A 7,301-nucleotide genomic window follows, 5' to 3' on the forward strand; every position below is an offset into this window, starting at 1 on the left:
TATATATATGTTTGTAACATTTTCCCTCTTTTCTTTAAAATTGTATGCATGTTTTAAATGAAGACATATAACTTGTGCTTGGCCAGCAGGATCGCATGCTCAATGGCATCAATATTTGGAACTTGTCAATGTCTTGCAATAAGCTATGTTTTGAGGCTATAGATAATGAAATAAAGAAGATACTATTCAATAAACAAATATTATTAAATCAAGTATCAGGTTTTGTTGGACAAAATGATAATTACACCAGGATAATGTCAAAATTAAATAGCAATAGAAAGAGAGTAACAAGGACACCAAATATGTAAAGGGGTATGATACCCGACTAAGTAATACAATAATATTGATGAAAAACTTGGTAGTCTCAAAAGAATACTACTAAACAATCTTTTATTTCTTACAACTCTCAATAATATTATTCGTACACTATTTTCTCACAAACTAAGAAGTATTTTGTGGATTACTCTCTCTACTCTCTATTGCTTCTCGATTTTGGTGTCCTTGCAAATGAGCATAAATACACTATTTATAAGAAAACTTTTGCCCATATGATTTCACTAATGATATCAATGAAAACTAACAATTCAAAATTGTAGGTGAACAACTTTGATAGAAATGTGGTAGCCATTTTTCACAAAATATGGCTGCCAAATTTTACCTAAATTCTACCGAACATTGACTACCTGCTTCCACAAACGTGGCTACCAAATTTCACATTGGTGGCTACCAATTTACACATTTGTGGCTAGTAATTTCAACAAGTATGACTTCCAATATTTTATTCCCTCGGGTTTTACTTTTTAAGATGACTTTGATCTCTTCATTGTCAGCTCGCGATGAAATTCAGTTAAGTTACTCTCTCTCACTTACTGTAGTTTTCATATTTTTTCTTGTGAAGATATTCTTACATGATTTTCTCCTCATCACTGTAGAACTTAATTTGTGCATTTATAATTATTACGGTCGAAAGGGATCGAAGATCCTTATATCGTGCGGGCATGAGGAAATGTCATTCTACACTATCTATGTGATGAGGTGCTCTCTCTAGTTGAAGATAATGATTTTATATTCATTAGTGTTGTTTTCTTTATCCTATTCAAGTGGTGTGCACTTGTTTGTAACAAACTGATTTTGTCGTTATGGAAAAGTCAATGAAGAAAGAATTGGGGCTAGGTAACTCTTTTGTAGTAACTTGGAATTACCCAACCTAGTTCAGATTTAGAAGAAATCGTATTTATTAAGGTGTAGAGAAAATATAGTAATGAATAAGAGATATAATTGTGAATTTTATTACATGAGCGGATATCTAAGACGATAAGAAACCCATAGCACTTTACATAATCGAATTTGAACGAGTAGAACTCCCAAAATTGATCTTTCATGAATTAGTACATTCTGTCCACGTTGAGGCCGCTGTAGCGAGATTTAAGTCGCTGGTGCGGCGCCGCTGCAGCGGAATGGTTCCTATGGAGCGGGATAAATGAGTTTTAAAGTCTTTTATAAACCTAAGACAACCCTATTTGGTACTTTTCAAGTTTTAGGACTAAGGAGGCGACCCCGTTGAGTTCTTAACTGTTTTCACCAGTTTTGAGGCTAAGGTAAGGTTTTAACTCTGAATTCATTTTTCGATCCGTATAACTTATTTCCTTGGTTATCATCGATGGAGAAGGGTTTTCATCTAATAATTATGGTGGAAAAAGCCCTAATTTGGGTATTATGATCTTGGGTTTGGTCTAGGGTTATTGGATTTGTTATAATCCAAATAATTAGACCTTTTATTATTGATACTTGCGTATATTAATTGTTGTAAACCTAGAACAAGCGGAAAGAATCCAAAAAGGGAAGATTCAAGTGTCTTAGAAAATTCAAGCTTTGATTCGGGTAGGTGATGTTTGTGATTTCATGTTGGAGTGAGATATGTTTGTTATTGCTTCATTATAATGCATGTATGTATGAGAATGCTGCATTATTTATCAGACATTATGTAAATGAGAATGAACGAATAATTTTAAGTCATGAATCACATCTTGTTGTATGATCTTGATGATGTGATTGTGATTGAGATCAGATTGCCACGTTCCGACATACTAACTAGATCGGTTGCCACATCAGCATAAAATTTGAAACGGATTGCCATGTTTCAGCATGCTAACTTGGATTGGATTGCCCCGTTCCGGCATACTAACAGTTTGACTTTGGATTCACTGAGAGGATCAACCACTTATGATAATTAAACTCTTTGTGTACGGACTATGACTTATGACTTCTCAAAGAGTTCTACTTAGTGTAAATGATGGAATGAGACTTCATTCATGCATTGCACAAGTAGACTTTACGAGTTGTTGTGATTTGATTCTCTTATGCTATGAAGAAATGTGTAAATCAATGTTGCTGTTATTCGACATATTACGTGGTTATATTGTTGTAATTACTTATATATGTTTCACTTATCGGGATAGCCGTGTGATCCTATTAGTACACGCTGGTTGTGTACTGACTATGCACTTGCTTTTATTTTTGTTGAGTACAAGGCACTTCATCCGACTATTGACATACCTCGCTTAGGAGATCGGTGATCACTTTGAGTTCAAGGGTGAGCTAGTTCTTCCAAGCTGCCTTGAGTTCTCTTTGTTTAAGTCCACTCTTTTCGGACTCAAACTATTTGTTAAGGTGTTGTTAATTTTTGGGTTGTACCCCTTGTTTTTAGACTTGTCGCTAGTAGAGTTTTGGTACAATGACTTTCAGGTTCATGGCATATTTTTCGCATTCTTTTAGTTTATTTAACTTTCTTTTGTAACTTAAATACCTTAGTTTTAGATTATTTGCTTTAGTTTGATGGTAGTAGTGGTTCTCCCACTGGATGGTTAGGGTGGGTGCCAATCACAATTGGTTGGGTCGTGACACTTCTATATGTCAAAGCCATATTTGGACCTTCACATAAAACGTCTTTTCCAAGCTATCAAATAAACATTTGATACAGAAAATTCTTATGGTAATTGATTAATGTATCCACTTCATATTGATTTTGACTACCATGCTAATTGAAAAACCACAAGCATTCTAAAACAAGCACCTGATCCCCAATCCCACTGGGTTGGTAATAATATCATTTAGATATGGTTGATTTCCATTTAATAACCTTGATGGAAATGGTAACCTTGATGTGGCTTTCCTATTTGTGTATCAGCTGTCAAGGAAAAATTGTCAAAAAATATTATTGTGTTCATGCATTGCTTACGATGAAGAGAATCCAAAACCAGAGTTATTATTTATAATCCTGTTAGCGAGGATGTTTACAAATGTGGTGCTTTTTTCATTGTTTAGTATGTTGCTAGCTCAATTTTTGTTGTCAATAATTCACCATTTTAACCTTCTACATATATTATTTATGATTGTATCTAATTTTGTCATATTTGTAATGTCAATGGAAGCAGCTTTGGTTGTTGGTTTGTTTTTAACCTTCTACATATATTATTTATGCTTGTATCTAATTTTTTTGTTCTAGATGTGTAGAAGGAACAAAAAATGTTGTTATACCTATATGAAGACATTCTCCGGCATAAACTTGTTAAACATACTTTATGGTTAAATATTGGATGGAAATCCTTATAGTTGTGTATATGTTCATGCCGCTACTATTTTAAAGTGTGAACTGTGGGGCCCGTGCTTAGCACTGACAACACTCATCTAGTATTTATACCTACATCTAGATATGTATCTTGATCAGTCAATAAATCATCATCATCTTTTGTTCCATCTTTTGTGTGTTTATCAGACTCTTGAGTTGTGAGCTTGGTGATTGTTTTCAAAGGAGCATTTTCTGGTTTGGCTGCACTCAGAACAGCTTCAGATATGAGTTCAAGTGGATACTTCCTTTGGTGCATAACAATGCCTTGTTCTGATCTGGCAAAACTGAATTTCTAGGAAGTACTTGACTTCACCTAGATCATTGATCTTAAATGCCTTGTATAGACTAGTCTTAGTTTCTATGATATGTTTTAGATTATCACCTGTAATAAGAATATCATCTACATAAACCAATACTATAATCATACAAGCTTCTGTTTTCTTTGTGAATAAAGAGTGATTATATTGACTTTGTTGAAACTGACATGTAGTCAAAGCCTCAAATAATTTAGCATTTCATTGTTTTGGTACTTGTTTAAGTCCATAAAAGGATTAGAGAGTCCACATACTATTTACACCCCCTGGCTCTTGAATCCTTGTAGAAGATCCATTTATATCTCATCGGGTAAGTCTCCTTGTAGGAATGCATTATATACATCCATTTGATGGATGTGCCACTGTTTGGTTGCTGCTATTGCAAGCACTGTTCTAAGTGTTACCATCTTCACTACTGGACTAAATGTTTCTTGATAATCAATACCCTCTGTCTTACTATACCCTTTGACAACTAGTCTTGCCTTGAATCTATCGATGTCTCTTGTAGCTTTGTATTTGATTTTTAAATCTATTTGCAACCTATGGTTTCTTCCATTCAGTTAGTGGTATAATTGTACATGTATGGTTGTTATCCAATTTCTCTATCTCAACTTGCATTGCTTCAACCCAACATGGATCCTTCACTGCTTCTGCATAGGTTGTAGGTTCTACATCATTATAAAATGTAGACATATAAGCTTGATATTTAACAGATATGAAATCATAGGAAATATATTAGATAATGCATAAGGGACATTAGTATGAACATTCAGAGACATAGAACCCTTCATCTATCCTAGTGGATGTGTTCCTCTAGTGGATTTTCTAACTAGTATTGTAGATTGAACTGGCTCCACAACACTTGTTGTTAACTCAGTAGTTTCACCACCTCCTATATAATCATGTACATTGCCTTCAGTGTTACCAAGTTCACTTGAAACTTGTACTTTTGATGATTCAGAATCATCCAGTAACAAGTTGATCACTTAGTGACTCAATTGGAAATATGTTTTTCTCTGAATGTGACATCCTTATTAATAGAAAAACTTTATTAGTTGGATCGTATAACACATAACCCTTTTTGTGTTTCAGAATAAACCATATGTATGAGTTTTCATGAACTATCTTAGCATATCATAAACATCCTAGAACTCTCAAAAGTGTTAATGATGGATTTCTTTATATAGCTTTCGTATGGTGAAATACCATTAAAAATAGAAGATGGTAATCTATTAATCAAGTAAAATGCAAATTTCACACAATATTCGCAATATCTAAGAGGTATTTTTGCCTGAAATTTGATGGCTCTAGTAATCTCTAGGATATGCCTATGTATCCTCTCTTCGACCTTATTTTGTTGAGGAGTAAGGGAGCATGACTTATGATGAACAGTACCTAGACTATAAAACAAATCACCACAGAGAGAATTAACAAACTCAGTTCCATTATCTGTTTTAATAATCTTTACTAACCTATTAAATTGAGTTTGTACATATGCCAGGAAGTTCCTGATAAGAATAGCTACATCGATTTAAGTTTTAGTAAAAATATCCAGGTTAGTCTGAAAAATCATCAACAGTTAGAAAAATTGGTGTCGATCACAAGTAGCAACTTTATAGGGACCCCACAAATCCATATGAATCAAATTAGATTCATTTCAACTAATAGAAGTACTTAAAGGGAAAGATATTCTAGTTCTACCACAAGGAGATATTGTGCACTTGTCTACTACTTAAGTTACATGTTGTCTTTGACTAGGAAATAGTTTTAATAGAGTCTTAGAGGTAACATGACCAAGCCTTAGATGCCATAGACGAACACTACTTTTATCCTGAGCAGATGAAATTATTGTAAAACTATAATTCATTGATAAGCCACTTTCAGCTTTCTTCACTCTAGGCAACCTTTGATTGACTAAGAAGTATAATCCATGCTTCTCTATACTAATATCCTTCACCTTCCCATTATTAAGATTCTGAAAAACACAAAAGTCATGAAAGAAAGTAGTTGAACATTGTAATTGCTTAGTTGCCTTAAAGACGGATAACAAGTTATATTTGAACTGAGGTGCATGATAAACATTTTATAAAGTGCTTCTATTTGATATATTATTTGTACCAGTGTGAGTGACTAGTGAAGTGTCACCATTGGGTAAGTTTACTGGTTTAGGAATAGTGTTCTTTACTATAGACTCCTTATTTAGCAATTCAATCATAGAAGCTATATGATTGGAAGCCCCTGTGTCAATGATCCAGTATTGTGGACCATTAGGCACCATCAAGGCCCTGCTGTTATGTTGTATATTTACAACATTGACTGAGCATAGATTGCTTGGATTCTGATCCAGCATCCTGCAGATTTCATCATATTGTTCATTGGTGAATCTTAGAGGTTTAACATAGCTTTCTGTTGTGTTCATATCCGGAGCATTATGAGCTTGCTCATTACACCATATAAGAAGGTTTAGCATCCCCTTCTTCAATCATTGCGACTACATCTTGAGAACCAGAACCTGTCCTCCTTTGTTTATTCGTATTATCAACATTCTCTCTACAGTCGTAACTCTAATTTTTTAGATCTCCTCTTTGTCATTATGCTCAGGATGACCGGGTAGATATACCACTAATCTGTAGCAATCCTTCTTCTAATGCCATTTTAGCTTGTAGTGGTCACATATCACATTTAGATTATAATTATAATTGTAGTTTCTGCTTTCTGAATTCTATCTCTTGTATACATAGCCATCACATCAAATACACCAGGTTTCATTCCCAACAACCCTATACTGCTTATACTTTGAGCAACTGACCTTTGATTCTCATTACTCACAACTATGGCATAAGCCTGATTCACCATAGACAGAGGGATTCATGAGCAACAGTTACCTTCTTGTTTTCACATAGGAATCACTAAGTCTTATCAAGAACTGATATAACTTATGTCCTTTAAGATATACTAAGAAATCTTTTGACTTTTCACATCCACAAGCTGGAGAGGGTACCATCGTTTCAAAATCATCCCATAGAGATTTTAACCTTGAATAATACACAGACACAAGTTGACTCCTTGAGTCAGAGAAGCTATTTCTTGATGAAGGTTAAAGGTTCTTGATCCATCAATCTTGTGAACCTTTATTTTAAATCTTCTCATACGTCACTAGCATTAGATGCATATACTACTCCCCAATCAGATTACTAGAAACAACATTCATTATCCAAGATAATACTTTTGTCATTAACACTTTTCCATTGATTCCAATATTCAGTTGAAAATGCTTCTTTTTTCCAAGTGCCATCCACTAAGCCAACTTATTTCGACCTAGTAGAGCTATTCTCATAGCTTTACTCCATACAACATAA

The sequence above is a fragment of the Solanum pennellii genome, chromosome 12, assembly GCF_001406875.1.
Source record: "Solanum pennellii chromosome 12, SPENNV200".
NCBI lineage: Eukaryota > Viridiplantae > Streptophyta > Magnoliopsida > Solanales > Solanaceae > Solanum > Solanum pennellii.